The sequence below is a fragment of the Primulina tabacum genome, chromosome 2 (genome assembly GCF_025594145.1).
Source record: "Primulina tabacum isolate GXHZ01 chromosome 2, ASM2559414v2, whole genome shotgun sequence".
In the NCBI taxonomy this organism is placed as follows: Eukaryota; Viridiplantae; Streptophyta; class Magnoliopsida; order Lamiales; family Gesneriaceae; genus Primulina; species Primulina tabacum.
Window position 1 is genome coordinate 17,261,549 of NC_134551.1, and position 19,080 is coordinate 17,280,628.

Sequence of the window (19,080 nt, forward strand, 5' to 3'; positions counted from 1 at the left end):
ACAACGTGTAGTGGGAATGCCGCATTTCAGAAAAGCTACAGTGTACGATTGTCAGAAGAATGTTGATGTGGCTATACAACGGATATGAAGATTCAAAATGCATTCATTGTTAACGTTGGAAGCAAAGCCTATAAATAGGCGAGAAGATCAGCTGAAGCAGAGTTACCGAGTTACAAGTTTTGCAACCAAGTGTTACAGAGTTACGAAGTTATCAAGCAATACAGTCAAGAACTCTGCACATATTCTTTCAAGTTTAAAAGCTCTCGAAAGCTCATGCTTATTATACACATTCATAACTTTCAGGCTATACTTTGAGCTTAATGCACAAACACTCATTATTGTATTATTCGATCTTGTAAAGATCAGTTGTATTAAGAAATTACATATCAGTTGGGTACTGAATTATCCCAGGTTCCAATATTCTATTCTCCTCGTGCTTGAAGACAAGAAGAGAAGTGAAAGCCCTAGGGAAAAGCGTAGCCTATTGTAAAGAAATAAAATGACCTTCAACTAAGAAAATTTTAAGCAGACTTCATCACCTCAATCTCCTTTGCGGTTAAAATACTACCCCAATTGCTTCATGAGCGCTTGAAGCAAAGGCACTATAGATTCTTCATTGGTATGTTGAGTCTGGATGATTCTCCACCTGTGCCCGAAAAGCTCGTATCGGGAAGCACTCGAAATGCATGACTCATGGGAGGACGTTGCGGATGTCTGGGGCAGACACGATTTCTTCGTATTGATACTAAGAGTTTCAGTCTTGGCAGTTTTAATTCCAAAATGAAGTGGGTTTATACAATTCTTTGTACAGATCAAAGTCTTTTATTGGATATCATATCTTTGGGATAGAAGGGTGACGTAGGAGTATTTGAAATATCCGAACATCCAAAAATCTTGTGTTCTTTCTTATCAGTTATATTCTATCTGTCTTTCAGTTATTTCCACACTTTCATTAAGTTAGCTGATTGACATTGACAACAAGATTCGAGAATTCATTTTATCACTACACTTCTTCATCAATCGAAGAAGTTGTGAAAATTGTCAAGTGTTTATTCAATCCCCCCCTTCTAAACACTTTTTCACTCCCAACCGATCCTAACAAGTGGTATCATAGCAGTTGAATCTTGTTTTCGAATAATTCATATTTACAAATCTGATTACCATGTCTTCTTTCAATAAAATTCTAATTTTTTCCAAAGAGTACTTTGACGATTGGAAGATTAGAATGCATGCTCATCTAGTTGCACAAGATGATGATATGTGGTACGTCAAAACTGACAGACCAATGAAGATACTAAAATCAAATACAGAAGTTGTGCTCCCCATCGCATCGAGAAACCACATGAAAAATGGACAGCTGAAGATAAAAAGGAATCCAATTTGGATAATGTAGCTAAAGATATTTTGTACAAAACCTTGGATAAGGTTACATTCAGTAAAATCAAGCTCTGCAAAACAGCAAAAGAAATCTGGGAGAAGTTAATTCAGCTGTGCGAGGACAATGAACAGACTAAAGAAAATAAACTCTCAGTTGCTGTTCAGAAATTCGACAACATTAAAATGAATACTGGGGAGTCTATGAATAAATATCACGAGAGAGTCAGCGGCATCATAAATGAACTGAATGTACTTAGAAAATTGTAATCGAACAAATAAGTTGCATTGAAGGTGGTCCGAGGTCTTCCCAAGAAGTGGGATTTTAAGACCATGGTCATGAGAGAATCAAAAGACATGAATAAAGTTGAACTACATGATTTATTTTCTGATCTAAAATCCTATGAGTTTGAGTTACAGATAAGAGATAGAGAACCTTCTATACCAGCAGCTACAACCGCTCTTAGAGCACACAAACAGGAACCAAGTGGTTCAGCTGAGAAAACTGCAGATCAGCTAAGTAATGACGCAATGTCATTATTTGCGAAGAAATTTGGAAAATTCATGAGGAGAGATCAAGGTTCTTACCAACGAAACTATCGGAAGAGCAATTCCAAGGAATAACCAAACTATTACTTCAACTGTGGAAAGCAAGGTCATTTCATTGTTGACTGTCCAAAACCAAAGAAGGACAACAGACATTCAATTGATAAATGCAAGAAATCACTTGAATAAAAGAGAAGAGACATGAATGATAAAAAAAATCATTCAAGAAGAAACATGAAGTACTGCTAGCTGAAGAGAGCAAATCTAAATGGGCAGAGAGTGACAGTGAAATGTCAGATTCAGAAAGCTCAGTCGGCTCTAGTGATGATGAAGAAAAAGTTAAACGCTTAATGGAAATTGAGACAGAACTGGAGTCTACAAGTGAAGAGGTATTTGACTTCAGCTCTATTGATTTTACACGGGAAGAACTCAATGACACTTTACATGACATGGTGAATGAGTATCACAAACTTGCTCACTCATTTGAAAAAGCCAAAACTAAGCAAACTGATCCTATAGACAACAAAACTGAAACTGATGAGTCAGTTGAATTGTTGAGTCTAAAAAGGGAGATTGCAAAGAAAAAGGCTGATATGATCGAGAGCTAATCATTGATTCATTAGTTAAAAAAATAAATTTCAAAACAAATTGATCTGATTCAAGCTTGGAATAAGCCATCAGTCACGTTGAATGAAATGCAGAGTTTACAAAAATTAGTTACTGATAGAACTGGTTTAGGCTTCAATAGCATTGAAGAAACCTCTGTAAGCGATACAATGCCCAAGTTGAATGAGCACAAAGGAAAGTACATTGCCTTTGTGCAATCAACTGTGGCACATGAAATCTTTGAACCAAGTAAACCTACTGTTCAACCGATTGAAAATATGAACAAAACAAAATGGTTTGGAATTGGTTATAGCTTGAAGATTTCAACTGATTCAAAAAGCTGGTCACCTGAAAATTTCTGCTACAAGAATCAAAACTCTAAGGATGGCTATTACAATTATTACAACTGTAAGCCAGTTCAACAAAGATATCGGGTAAACAAGAAGTCGAAGAAGGTTAACAACCATACTATTTCATCCACGCATTACACACCTAACACACACAAGCCAGGAAAAATAATTTGGAACACAGCAACTGGTAAGTCTTAGACTGATCCAAGTCTGGGTTCTTAAAGGACTAATCAGTTTAGGACCCAAATAGACGTGAGTACCAAGATTATATATTGTGTGTGATTGCAGGCAACAGGTACAACAAAAGAATCAATCTGGCACTTTGATAGTGGATGCTCGCGACATATGACAGGCGATGCAAATTTGCTATCCCAACTGATCAAATACGCTGGTCCAAACATCAGTCTTGGAGACAACTCTAAAGGTAAAACTGTGAGTAATGGTAAGCTTATCCACGATAACATTATTATTAAAGATATCTTACTAGTTGATAATTTGAAGTATAACTTGATTCGCATCAGTCAGTTATGTGACAATAATTTTTCAATCCAGTTCAACAAACACACGTGCATAGTTAAGAACTCAACGGATGAGATCATTATAACTAGAAATCTTTGTGCTAACACATATAAAGTCAGTTGGGCTATTCAATCTAATGCACCAATTTATTTTATAGCTTCAAAAATCTTCTAAAAACTAGTTGTGGCATAAAAGATTGAATCACTTAAACTTTAAGTCTATTGCTCATCTGAGTAACCATGATCTTGTAACTGGTCTGTATAAAATAGATTTTTTAAAATATAAAATTTGTTCAGCATGTCAGTTTGGTAAACAAGTAAGATCTTTATTTAAAAACAAGGGTAGTAAATCTTCCTCCAGATGCTTAAAACTGCTACATATAGATCTTTTTGGACCTATACTAGTCATGAGTTTAGGGGGAATGAAGTATACGTTGGTTGTTGTTGATCACTATTCAAGATTTACTTGGGTTATCATTCTTAAATCAAAAGACCAAACTGCTCCACAACTGATTAAACTTTTCAAAAAAATATTAAATGAAAAATCAGTTCGAATTGACAGAATAAGGTCTGGTCGAGGGACTGAAATTTTCAATCAAAATCTTTCTCAATTTTAAGAAAATACTGGAATTAAGAATGAGATCTCAGCAGCTAGAACTCCTCAGCAAAATGGTGTAGCTGAGAGAAGAAATCGAACTCTTAAAAAAGCTACTAGAACAATGCTTGCTGATTCTGGTATTTCTCAAAGATTTTGGGCAGAAATAGTAAACAATGCATGTTACACTCAGAACAGATCAATGATTAATAAAAATCATTTGAAAGCACCGTATTAGATCTGGCATGGACATAAAAGTGTGGTGTCCTACTTCAGAATATTCGGCTGCAGATATTATATTCGCGATAATGGCAAAAATCATTTGAAAGCATTTGATTCAAAATCTCCAAAAAGAATATTTCCGGGTTTATCATTAGTTAGTAAAGCTTATAGAGTATTTAACAAATCCACTTTGAATGTAGAAGAGTCAATTCATGTTGTATTTGATGAATCTTTATTAACTGATAAGCCAACTAATCCAGTTGAGCTAGTAGATTGCTTTACAGATATAAGTTTGGAGAATGATAGTAAAAAAGAAGTTCATATCAATCGAAATATCCTTCAAACATCATAACCAGAAATACTGGATCAATCAGTTGAACAAGAAAATGTTCCTGATAATCAATTGGTGGAGCAAAATGATGAAATTCAAATACCAACTGAAGCAGCAACAACTGAAACTGAAGAAAACGTTCAGTTACCAACTAAACCAGTTGTTGAAATCAATCCAATCAATGCTGAATACAGATGGAAGAAATCACACCCACCAGAATTGGTGATAGGTAATCCATCTGATCCGGTTAGAACTCGGAATCAAATGATTAATTTATTTATTCATTCAGCTTTTGTTTCCCAACTGGAACCAAAGAAAACTGATGAAGCTCTTACTGACCCTAATTGGATAAATGTTATGCAAGAAGTGCTAAATCTGTGTACCCATAACAATGTCTGGAACTTAGTTCCAAGACCAACTTCTAAAACCATTATAGGTACAAGAGGGTCTAAAAGAATAAACTAAATGAAGAAGGTTCAGTTGTGCGCAACAAAGCAAGGCTTGTAGCACAAAAATATAGGCAAGAAGAAGGAATTGATTACGATGAGATATGTGCACCAGTTGCAAGACTGAAAGCAATCAGAATGTTCCTTGCTTGCCTCATTCAAAGTCTATCAAATGGATGTCAATAGCGCATTCTTTAATGGTCAGCTACAGAAGAAGTATATGTTGAACAACCACCAGGTTTTGTTAATCACTCTCTTCTTGATCATATTTATTACTTGAACAAAGCTTGGTATGGACTTAAACAAACTCCTAGTGCTTGGTATGAAATCTTATCAAAACACTTAACTGATCATGATTCCATTGTTGGAACAGTGGATTAGACTTTGTTCAAATTTACTAAGAATGATCATATTTTACTTGTTCAAATATATGTTGATGATATTATTTTTGGGTCAACTAACCCCAAATTATGTGAGAAATTTACCAAGTTAATGCAGGAAAAATTTGAGATGAGTTTGATGGGCGAACTGACGTTCTTTCTCGGTCTGCAAGTGAAGCAACTGGAAACTGGTACCTTTATCAGTCAGACTAAATACACTAAGGAACTGCTTAAGAAATTTTGCATGGAGACACGTCCTGCTGCAAATACTCCCTTGAGCTCATCGATTAAATTAGACAAAGATGAAGGGAGAATATCAGTTGAGACAGTACTCTATATGTAACGTACCGACTTTTAAACTATTTAAAATTTTCGGAAAAATAAAAATTTTCTTAAATACAAAATAAACTTTCAAAATATTTGCAACGAAAAGATCACAAATAAAGTTTGCTAAAAACACTTGTTTAAATTTCTTAAACAATAACGTGAAATCAGAGTATTTGAAACATTGCATAATTTCTTAAAAACATGAGCGGTCCTCGGGTTTAGCCTCCTGCTCAGTCCAAGTCGGCTCATTGGTCCCCACCCTCGTCTCCTCAAATTCATCGTCACCTGCATCAATCAAGTCTAGTGAGTCTAAAGACTCAACACGTATAAACTGGATATAACAAGTAATAAGTAATAAAACCACATGCATATTTAAAGTAGAGCGTACATACTTGAAACTTGAACGTAATAGCATAAACATACTGGAAACTTGAACGTAATAGCATAAAAATAGACGTGCCATCATCATAAAACCTTTCATAAACATGCTTGCTTCATACATACTTGAACATACATAAACTTCATCATTTTGCGTAGATATATGTTTCAAAGCAAGTGACCCATACATAAATGCCCCTGATCAGACTAAACCACAGTACTGGGCTGACAGGGAATAACCACTGCCACATACATGAGATCCCCAGTTATGCTTTACCGGGTGGATTGGTCCCTGGTCATGCTTTACCGCTTTCCAATCCTGATCTAAACCAGGTCATGCTTTATCGAGGTGGAGAGGTCCTCGGCCACGTTCACCGACTTCCAAACCCCTACATATTTGGTCACAAAACATTTAGCATACCTCAAAAATATAAAATATTTTCTTTTGCACGTTGAACATACTTACATGGCGATGGATTCGTTGGATCTCGCTTGGGACCACTGCTGCAGATACTAACATGAGTTCGAATACCTACCTTGCATAACTTAGACGTATAGTCATGCTTACACCCAAAGATGACAAATTTACTTATGGCATTCTAAATCTCTCGGGACTCGACCTCGTTTAATCATAGTACTAAATAATGACATCAAAATCCAAAAAAAATCCCTAAAAAAAATTAAATTTTTTTAAAAGGACACGAATCCCGTGTTAGGGTCTGTGTCCGGGTTCGTGTAGGTGCTGTAAATTCGCATTTTGAAGGAAAAAGTGCACGGACCCCGTGTCAGGGTCCGGCTACGGGTTCGTGTACCTACTGGAATCGCGAACCAACAGAAATTCACTACACTTATGGCTTATTCCTCCTAACTCGATCATATGGACCGTGAACCAATAGTCTCGAGACCCATCCTAGGATGCTATGACACTTATTCAAACTCAAAAAAATGCCCCAAAACAACTATGCATCATAAACAATGCAAGCCAATCCGTGAACTCGACATTTGACACCAAAACGCATCCTACGACTTCTATTGCAACCAATTGCCTATCAATGCGATCCGACACACCAAAAACCATCCCAATATCATATCAACATACTTAAACGCAGCAACGATCACCCGTCGATCCCAACGAAGCCTGCAACAATAAAACTTCAAGAATACATCAAGAACGCATTTTCAGAAAATCACAGTTTGAGCAGTGCCACAAAAATGATCATAACTCACTCATTTCTTATCCAAGTATTTCGAATTTATTGTCAAATCGAAGGTATCAAAAATTTCTACGTTTTATATGTTGAGAGTTTTCCAGAAAATTGACCAAAAAGTCGCAGTATTTAAAATGACAGCAAATTTCGAGTTTTCAGATCTAAAATCGTTTCAAAACCGATCCAACAAATTTTTGATCAAACGTTTTACAACATACATGGATTTTTACGCATAATAAACATAAGAACATATAATATAACAAGATCGATGCAAAAACAAAAGATTATACTTGCCTTTTGATATTTAAAGTTAACGAAACGACGACACCGAAGCGGGAAAGATGCGAGGGTTTATTCGGGACGAACGTGGCACGATTTTCTTAAAGAAAACTCAACGAGAATTGCTGGAAAAATTCAAAGGATAGGGGCGGCTGCTAGAACTCCAAGAACCCTAGGTTTTTTGCTCTCAAAAAATCTGAATTGATGGAATAAAAATGTGCGTGTGTGTGATGTCGTGTGAGAAAGTGTGTGTGTTAAAATGTGTGTGCGTGTGTTAGGAAATAAATAGGGAAATGATTTGCTAATTATTCAATTAAAAATGTTAATTAAAGTGATAATTAAAATATTAATAAAAATGTTATTTCCCACTACTAAGCAAAGTCCCCTAATTTAAAATAAAATACACGTGCTAGACTTTAATGCAGCGTTTGGTAGGCCTGATTAAATAGGTTTGATTGATTTTGTCCAGCTCTATTCTTTGCTTGGTTCATTTTCAATTAAACCCACCCAATCCACTCTGCACTGGACTAAAGTGTACTAGGCTACATAAAATAAACCCATGTCTCAGCCCAATATTATTTGTCCTGCTTTGTATCATACGATTTTTTCCTACAATACCCTTTCCCCCACCCCAGCAGCCCAGCATAAAAGTCTTCCCCCAAACCTGCAACAACGTACGAAGGAAGAAAGAAGTGTTTCCGTAAAATTTTCTATCCGCGTTCAAATCTTGTGTTAACAGGTTATTGTACTGTTTAAATTTCTTTTTTTCAACCTTGCATTTGCAGAGACGGTAGCTGATTTCAAATTTTATGAGGTTATATATTGGGATGTAGTTCGCGAAATTTTGCTACAATGTGAGGAATCTGTCACTGTGTCGGTGAACGTGCTTTCTTTATGTTTACCTTTTCTGCCGATTTTCTGATTTTTCTACTTGGTTGACATAGTTCACTTCATTCGTTTCATGTCTAGTGTTTGTGTTAGCCGTGTTTCACGAGACCGTAGTATTTCTCCTTTGTAATTTTCTGGTTAGGCCGAACTTTTTAGTCGATTGCAATTTTTTTTTTCTGCTTATTCGAAAAAATGAAGTGAAGTCAAATTTCTCAACTTATTACTTAAGACGCTGTCGTAGGTCCGCATGTGAGAATCGATTATTAAAAATCGGTGCTTTCGGTGTACTTTTTGCTGATTTTATTGTGAAGAAGACTTCAAAGTCGACTTAAAAGAAGCAAATTTGGTTGTCCCGACCACAGAAGACTGTACTCATTACAATATATGAATTTGTACTGTGTTTTTGCATATGCAGTTTGATACACATTTGAAATTTAAATTTCTTTTGAAGTACCTTCAATCGATGACCATTATGCCTAGACGCATTCTACTTTTTTTGATGCTTCACCAAATCATGTGTCGATCCTTCTTGATTATGTTAATGCAGAGACGACAACGAGCGAAGTTACGTGCGAAACGCCTTGGCCAAACGCATACAACAACAGTTAGGTACAACATGAGTGAGAGAATAAATGTGCAAATGAACCATTTGCACCGTATTATTGAAATAGGAGATGTACAATGTGTCGTGAACTTGCGAATGAATAGGAATGCATTTGCACAACTGTGTTACTTGCTAACTAATGTTGGAGGACTATTCGACTCTACATATGTTCGTCTTGAAGAGAAAGTCACAATGTTTTTGTCCATACTTGCCCATCACAAGAAAACTCGACTTGTTGGTCATGACTACATACGTAGTGCTCATACAATCAGCACCCATTTCCATCAAGTGCTCCGATCAATTCTGAAATTACATCCTCTACTACTGGTGAAACCATCCCCTGTCGATGATGCTTGCAGCAACGATTCATGGAAATGGTTCAAGGTAAGATGAATCCCGTGGTAACTACTTGTACAAAGAAGGCAGTAATCATGTATGTAAATTGTGCTACTAACCTAAAGAATATTTACGTATTATTCCTAAATTGTACAGGGATGTCTCGGTGCTTTGGACGGAACGTATATAAGTGTACATGTACGTACCATGGACAAGGCACGTTACAGAACAAGAAAAGGTACTATTGCAGTAAACGTTCTTGGGGTTTGCGACCGAGACATGAAGTTCATATATGCACTTACGGGGTGGGAGGGATCTGCAGCAGATGCAAGAGTTCTTAAAGATGCACTGACTCTTGACGATACAATGAAAATTCCAAGAGGTTTTTCTAACTATGGTTTTTATTAATTACATGTTACGTTTTGTTTTGTTGTGTTTGTAGTTTATTTTCGAGCATTGTTATTTATTTCGTCATGACTTTTATGGTTACATAATGTTGACCACATAGTAACAAATATATTATTTCCAGGTTGTTATTACCTGTGTGACAATGGATACGCCAATGTTGAAGGATGCTTGACTCTGTACAGGCGAGTAAGATATCATAGGGATGCTTGGGGAAACCGTGCAACTGGACCACAGAATTATAAGGAGTTATTTAACTGGAGGCACGCGCAAGCTCGTAACGTAATCGAAAGAGCCTTCGGTTTGTTGAAAAAAAGATGGGCCATACTTCGAAGTCCCTCGTTCTATCCATTGAAAACACAAAACAGAATAATAATGGCATGTATGTTGTTGCATAACTTCATCAGGTCTGAGATGCCCCATGATCCAATCGAGGAATCGAATGATGTTGTACTCATTCCGGCCAATGACACACAAGATGATTTCATCAACAACTTCGAATCGTCAGATGAGTGGGATACGTGGCGAGAGAACCTCGCAATGTCGATGTGGAACAATGTTAACTAAAACTTTCCGAGTACTGTAGTTATGTTGTTCTAGTTTTTTAGGAGATGTAGTTGTCGCATTTGACGTTGAATACTGTTAAATGTTCGAAACCTGATTTGCGCTTATGTTTTTTTGTTACGATTAATTCAGCCGTCATATTTAGTTTTCATATAATTACAGAAATTGAATTGTCATGCTTTGCCAATTTTATTATCTGCGTAACTAGTTGCATGTACTATTTGCAGGAGCTTTCCTAAGGCCATTGCAACTTCCTAATTATGGATAGTGGAGCAACTTCTGAAAGTTGTTTTGCCAAAGCCAAAAAATGTGATAAGACAAGACGTAGTTGGACTGAACGTGAAGAAGAGTATTTGATACAAGCATTGAAAGAGGCTACCACACAAGGTTGGAAGAGCGGCAATGGTTTCCGGCCCGGCTACTTAGCTTTTCTCGAAAATCGTCTGAAAGTTTCATTCCCTGACACAAACTTACGGGGCAACCCACAATATTAACTCGAAGGTGCATGTTTGGAAGAAATTGTATGGATCTCTTGTGACAATATAAAGTAAGAGTGGTGTCGGATGGAACGACACAGAGAAGACCATTGAAGCCTCAAACGACATATGGGAATCACTAATTAAGGTATTTTTTTGGTTTCACATGTTTTCCAATGAAGTTCGTCATAAAAAAGGTTATTGGTCGTTGTATTTTTATAACTATTTGTAGGTAGACAGCACTGCACGATCAATGAGACACAAAAGGTGGATGTATTACCATGATTGGTGCGAAATATTTGGTAATGATCGGGCTGTTGGAGACAAAGCTGAACATTTTGCAGCTGCAGTTCAAGAGGTGCTTACAATGACACCTGAATTACCCAACAATGTAGGTATGAGCCTCGATGAATTGTTTTCTGTTGACGAGGGAGGTGCTGAGTCAACGTCCGTCTCTCTAACACCATCGTCGCGACCAACGTCAACTGCAAAGTCCAAGGGTAAAAAAAGGAAGCAGGTGGATGATGATGATGATGCGATAGTGAAAGCCATAAATAATTTCGCCATCATAACGAAAGATACGATGACGGACCTCATCAAACAACTGGCAAAAGAAAAAGATGTCGAAGATGAGAAGATGCGCAATGCACAAGACAAGGTGATAAAGGTCATGGAAACCATTCCAGAGTTGACCGAAGACAAGAAAGTTACTGTTATTGAGTTCTTGGTCGACAACCCTGCGAATTTATCGCTGTTTCTACGTCTCGATGATGCCGGAAGACTGACTTTAGTGCGGCGGTTGCTTAAATGAAGTTGATTCAATGCCTTTAGCTGCGGGACTTTTTGCGTATTTTTTTGTTGCCTCGCACTCTTTTTTGGGACGTAATGAGATTTTGTTTCAATGTCAAACGTTGTAACCCTTCTGTTGACACAATTGTTGTTACGTATAAACTTGTAATGAAGTCATTTTGGTCATTTTTATTAGTGGTCTGAAATTTATTAACACATCTATACCAAGCAAACCAGTCTGCTCATGTCTTCTGAGATTCATATGTTGCGTTTCCACAATGGTATAAAAAAACATACTTACATTTTGTAAAATTATGAACAATCACAACCTGGAGATTGTTCTCAATTTAGTTCTGTACATTGCTTAAACATGCACTCTGTTACCTAAACAATTATATGGTGCTCCAAGTTGTTTAATTGTTACTCCTACGTAACTGGGATATGCAGGTAATCAGCAGAAGTTAATAACAATAGATGGAAGTTTAAGCATTGTCATACAACAAAAAACTTCATAAGTTAATTACACATACCAGTGTGGTACACCAGCTGACCAAAGTAGTCTTGCAAACCTATCCACCGACTACATATATACACGCACAATACAATCCAAAAGTTACAAAAGGGTGGTTGCAAGACCGCATAACTTACTGAGCAAAGTAACAGGTTTAGCCACTAGAGTCGTCGGAGGTTTCGATAAAAACAACCGGCACAGAGTTATCAATTGCAACACGCTTCTTCCTCGAGCTACTCTCTGCATTGCAGCCATGTTTCTTGGTAGTTAAAGGCTTCATTAATTCTTTGTAGTAAGACTCGGCGACAGGGTCAAAATGCGTTGTGCAACCAGCTGGTTTCTTGGACGACACCGTTGGAGACAAACAAACCGTTTTTTTCGTAGTTGTTTGTTGTAGAGGTTTATCATCACCTTTAACTTCTTCATCTGATAACAGGGATACCACAGGTATTTTGTACTTGCTCGTCACAGACACATCAGAGTGGGTAGGGAAGGTGACAGACATTTTTTGGCCTACAAATAAAGTAGATATGTTAATCTCATATGCACCAATGAATCGGACACCAACCCCTTAAGTACAACACAAGAAGCATTTATTACACACAAATCTACCAAAATTAATGTCATATCCTCTTACATATCAAATTTAAGTGATTGGACATTTTAGGGAATATAGGTCAAACACTACACATATGCCTTCATTATGATTCTGTATGTGACATTAAATTAAGCAGAGAAACGTAACGTGACAGAAAGTAATGAATTGTGTTTTCAGAAGAGCATTGAAAGCTTATGTAATTACATACCTTAGGCTGCAGCATAGTGGAACTTTCAGATTACTTCATTTCTTACAGCAACTGAATGGCAACGAGGAAGCACAAGTCATCAACACTCCTGCACCTTCATCCCTGCCAAGTAAATGTCCACTGCCGTATGGGAAATCCTCTACAAACAGCTTTGGAAATGAGTATATGTAAAAATGTTAAACAAAGTAAACATCTGAATATGAAAATTTGGGTTCCTTTATGTCTTCTTACCGTTGCCTGAATGCATCCTGTGGATGGGGTTACTAACATTGATCGGTGTAGGTAAGAAGCCAAAGGTAAGGATGATCGTGGAGTGTAAATTATATTGGACAGCACAATCCAAACTAAAAATAAATGTAGTATAATAACAACCGACAATGTAAACTAATAACATTGATCGTGGATTGTAAATTATATTGAACATCACAATCTAAACTAAGATGAAATGTAGTAAATTATATAACTAACATTATATTGCACATGACACTGTAAATTATATTGAACATCACAATCTCTGTTGGACATCACAATCTAAACTAAAACAAAGTAGTGACAACAAGAACTCAATCACATTTACGGTAGCAAAGAACACGGTCTTCTCCAATTTGCACCCACATATTACATAACAATTAACCTACACTTAATATTATTCACTTAGAAATTATAATAACAAGCATGAAAAACATCATTAAACACAGTAATAGGCATAAGCATCCAAAACAACAACAAACTTGTTCAACAGTTAAAGGTGTGTGCTCCACTGCATTATTTGGTATCCCGGATGTTGTCGATGGCATAACCGACTCCGTGGTAACGTGTTGTTTCGTGTTAATTGTTTCGCCATTATTCACAATCGAAGATTGTGAACAAGCTGTTTCATTGCATGCTTGTGTGTGCCGGCGAAATGTTGCAGGACAAGTGGGATTTGGTGACGAATTTGAACCCATTTCATATTTCGATGATGGTTCATTGTTCCAATGTACTTTTTCCACATCATACTCATCGTACCAAAAGAATCGGTTCCGATGTTTCAAGCCGGCAGGACATATAAAATAATAGTGCCCCGGCCGGGTTGAGTGTTGACCAGCTTGACGTAATAGCATATACCCATTCCCGCACTCGCATTGTGGTGGTGCCTTTACATCCATGAAAACTATGGAAAAGATGAATTGAAACAAATTTAAAATTTGTCACTGAGGTACAGACATGCCCTTGCAAAAAAGTTCTATAGTATTAATCCCTACGCAACTACAGCATAATTTGTATAACACAGAAAAAGTATTACATCTCTGAAATTCTAGAGCGAAGATGGAAATTATCTCTTAAACGAACGAAATTTGAGGAAAACAGGGTTTTTGAAAGCGCAAACACATATTTTCTCAACCTTTCTATACCTAACGGAACGAAAATAAAACAACATTTCAGAGAAACAGTGAAGTTCAACCAGAAATACTCACAATTTTCCTTCGATTTCGAACGAGTATGAACGTGAACAAGAAAAATTTGAATCCTTGGGATGTTTGAATCACCTGGAACACATTACGATCCACACATTTTGCGGAAGAATTATCACATCTAAGCGGAGATGTTTACGGTGAGGCGTCCTAGGGTTTTCTTGCAAGATTTTTGGTTGAGGAGCGTGTTCGACGGAAATGTGAGGTTAGGAGCAAAAAGTGGGTCTGACTTTGAAATTAGGCAAAATATGTGAAAGGGTATTTTGGGTAGTACAAAGATAATTTATTAGTTAATCCTGCCCTTCAAAATCAAACCAAACAAGACAATGTCTTGAGCATACCACACAAACCTGTAAATAATCATTTTTCTTGTCATTTACGTGCTAATCATTCAATAATCCTATCACTTGAACCAAACACAGCCTAAAAGTTTAAAATCTTAAAATCACCTAATAAATTAAATTAGGCTTTTAAAATGCTAAAAATTAAATAAACCTTTTAAAATGCCCCAAACCCAACTTAAAATAAAATACCACATTTTAAAAATTGCCAAAGTCGTCGCCGGTCTCTTTTCTTCGATCTTGCATCGAATAATCGCCTGAAACATGAAACTCAAGAAACATTTTAACGTGCATCACATAAACATAGATAATTAAAACAATGCAATTTAATAAATCATGCATCGCTAAAAATCATTTTAAACTTAAATAAATAATTTAACAATTAAATAAATGCATGGGTTTTACGTGTACTGAACTTGGGCTCTACAGTTTCTCCCCCACTTAAATAAATTTCGTCCTCGAAATTAAGTCTTACCAAACAAGGCGGGGTAGCGAATTATCATATTTGTCTCGGTCTCCCAAGTGGCCTCCTCCACTGATTGATTCAGCCATCGGACCTTGACCAGCTTGGTTACTTTGTTCCGAAGTCTCTGTTCCTGTCGGTCTAGGAATTGGACAGGTTTTTCCTCATATGACAGATCTGGAGCAAGCTGCAACGGCTCAGAACTCAAATCATGCGAAGGATTTGCTAGGTACTTCCTCAGCATCAAAACGTGGAACACATTGTGTACACTGGCCAGATTCGACGGTAGGGCTATACGATAAGCTAGTGTCCCAACTCTGTCAAAAATCTCAAACGGCCCAATAAATCTCGGAATAAGCTTGCCTCTCTTCCCAAATCTCATAACACCTTTCATAGGTGCTATCTTTACAAAAACATAATCACCTACGGCAAACTCAAGATCTCTTCTTCTATTGTCAGCATAACTCTTTTGGCGACTCTGGGCGGTTTTCATCCTGTCTCGGATCTTAACCACCACATCTGTAGTCTGCTGAACAATCTCTAGACCAAGTTCTGATCTCTTACCGACTTCATCCCAATGAACCGGCGATCTGCACTTCCTTTCATACAATGCCTCGTAGGGAGTCATACCTATAGATGATTGAAAACTGTTGTTGTAGGTAAACTCCACTAGAGGTAGCTTCGATTCTTAATTCCCATGGAAATCGATCACACAGGCTCGCAACAAATCCTCCAAAATCTGAATCACTCGCTCAGACTGGCCATCTGTCTGAGGGTGGAAAGATTTACTGAATAGCAACTTCGTCCCCATGGCTGCGTGCAAACTCTTCCAAAAGGACGATGTGAACCTCGGGTCCTTGTCGGACAAAATAGGAACTGGGATTCCGTGCAATCGAACTATCTCCCTGATATAGAGCTCCGCATACTGCGTCATGGAGAAAGTCGTCTTCATTGGCAAGAAGTGTCCCGACTTAGTAAGTCGATTCACTATAACCTAAATGGCATTGGATCCTCTGACTGACCTCGGCAAACCAACAATGAAGTCCATGGTGATATTCTCCCACTTCCACTCGGGGATAGGGAATGGCATAATCATCCCTGCTGGACTCTGATGCTCTACCTTCACCTGCTAACAAGTGAGACATTCAGACACAATTGGCGGATGTCTCTCTTCATACCTGGCCACCAATACAGAATCTGTAAATCTTGTACATCTTGGTACCTCCTGGATGATTGGAATAAGAAGATGCATGTGCCTCTGTCAGAATATCCTCTCTGATCGAATCAACACTAGGCACCCACATCCTTCCCCTGTACCTCACAATACCATCGAACATTGTGTAGAGTACACTGCCCTTGGCTTCATCCTTCAGTCGCCATTTCTGCAACTGCTCATCTGAAGGCTGACCTCTACGGATTCGGTCAAACAAAGAAGATTGGACTGTCAGATTAGACAGCTTAGGAGCTTTTCCCTTAGGATAAACTTCTAAATCAAACCTCTGAATCTCTGACTGAAGAGATCTATGCGCTGACATTTGTGCTACGACTGCAAATTTTCTGCTCAAAGCATCTGCCACAAAATTAGCTTTCCCTGGGTGGTAGCTAATTTTGCAATCGTAGTCTTTCACTAACTCTAACCACCGTCTTTGTCTCATATTCAGTTCTCTCTACGTGAAGAAATATTTGAGACTCTTGTACTCAGTAAATATATTGCATTTCTCGCCGTACAAATAAAACCTCCATATCTTCAACGGAAAGACAACGGCAGCTAACTCAAGATCATGAGTCTGATAATTCTTCTCATGCACTTTCAACTGTCTAGAGGCATAAGCTATAACCCGACCATGCTGCATCAAAACTGGGCCTATATCGAGCTTAGATGCATCGGTGTAAGATACAAAATTGCCTTGACCTGCTGGCATGATAAGAGCTTGCTTCAAAGGATCAAAGCTCTTCTGGCACTCGTCACTCCAAATGAATTTAGCATTCTTCTTAGTCAATCAAGTGAGTGGCACTGAAATTGAATAAAATCCCTGAATAAATTTCTGTAGTAGCCTGCTAAGCCTAGGAAACATCGGATCTCTGACGCATTCTTCGGCTCAACCCATTCCTTAACCGCTGCTACCTTAGCTGGATCCATCTCAATGCCACTGCTAGAAATTACATGGCCCAAAAACGCTACCTTCTCCAACCAAAATTCACACTTCTTGAATTTTGCAAACAACTTGCGACTCTACAAGACCTGCAAAACTGTACCCAAATTGTAATGCCCGAGAATTTTGTTATTGTAATCTCAAATTATTTATTGATAATTGAGGTGACTAAAGATGGAATGGATCAGACCGGGAAAGATGAAAAGAAGACTTGAAGTATGTGCGAGGAATGAGCCTCGCGCATATGCGCGACCCATCCGGGCGCATATGAGCGAGGTAGGCAGAGAATCTCGCTCATATGCGCGACAGGACCCGCGCATAAGCGCGAGTATGGTAGAGAACCTCGCGCATATGCGCCGGGAGAAGGCGCGCATATGCGCGAGCTGCCGAGAAGACACGCAATGAGACAGAATGTCTCTCGCATATGCGCCGAGGAAATCCGCGCATATGCGCGAGACGTGCAGCACCTAGAGTTAGCCACTTGCCCCTTGACATGCATGGTATATATTTATGTAACAAGCTTTCCTTCCCTGGAAACAAAAAGAAAGAAACGAGAAGTCCCGGGAGAAATTTTAAAGATTTGGATTTTAGAATTTGATTAGTGCAAGATCCGTCCGTCAGAATTTCAATCCAACTTCGGTATTGTATTTCTATCGACGAGAGCTTCAAAAAAACGTAAGTTTTATTATGTTCTGATATGATTTGAAAATATGGTATTGAAGGAAGCATGATTTGATCTATATATGGTGTTCTTGAGATATTAGACATTGTATAATCGAAACCAGATCAAAGAACGGATACCGTATGAAATTGTTATGATTTTCAGAATTGATTTGATTGAGATTATACAGATTTGATATCGGATTGAGTTTTTTGATTGATTATGAGTTATTGGGATTGGTATATACAGATTTTGTATTACCGGTATTCTAAGATTGTGATGTTATGCCGTCGAAACAGAATTAGACTGAGTTCTGATTATATCGGGTATTGATTGGGGTATATGTTGATATTGTATTCCTCGATTATGTTATGCCAGATTGATATTGATAGCTTCAGAATCGATAGCAGATAGATCAGAGTTGCCAAGCTTCTGTACTACGGAAAGAAAGGTATAAATCAATGTTGAACCGGGAAGATACGACTCGAGTTTGATTTCACTTGAGTTTCCCAAAATCACATACTTTACTTTATTGCATTGATAGTTGCAATTCATGAGATTGATATGCTTAGTCTATTGATTTATAGCAAAGTATGTGTCGAGTCATGGATGGATGTGCCTAGTCATTGGCGAATGTGCCAAGGCTTTGGCGGATGTGCCGAGATGACGAGTCCAGAGTTTTATTTACAGCTTTATATCGATACATGTCTTTCTGATTTGATACATGCTATTGATATCTGTTTCATGCTTTTATATTTGTTTATATGATTGCATGTATACATTGTTTATACTGGGATGTATTTCTCACCTGGAGTCATCCGGCTGTTGTTGTGTTTGTATGTGTGCATGACAACAGGTGGGACAGGATCAGGGTCACGAAGAGGATGAGAGATTCAAGATTAGCGTGGAGATTCGGACTTAGAGTAGATGGGTTTTCAGTACTTGATGTAGTGACTGAACATTAGTTTAAAATAAATGTACTTTGTACAGGACTTGTTTTTTACTGTTGATACTTATATCAGCCCGATTTCATTATGTTCAGCATTTATGTATTTTTTAAAAAAAAAAT

General features: G+C 37.7%; 1 long non-coding RNA gene across 1 annotated transcript; it reads right to left on the reverse strand.

Moving 5' to 3' along the window:
* Positions 1–12,119: 12,119 nt before the first annotated feature.
* On the reverse strand, positions 12,120–14,796 carry LOC142537404 (uncharacterized). The gene is made up of 3 exons (XR_012818548.1): positions 13,171–14,796; positions 12,940–13,078; positions 12,120–12,646 (listed from the first exon to the last, which is right to left on the reverse strand). It is a non-coding gene; the product is annotated as an uncharacterized LOC142537404 (long non-coding RNA).
* Between the last annotated feature and the right edge of the window lie 4,284 nt (positions 14,797–19,080).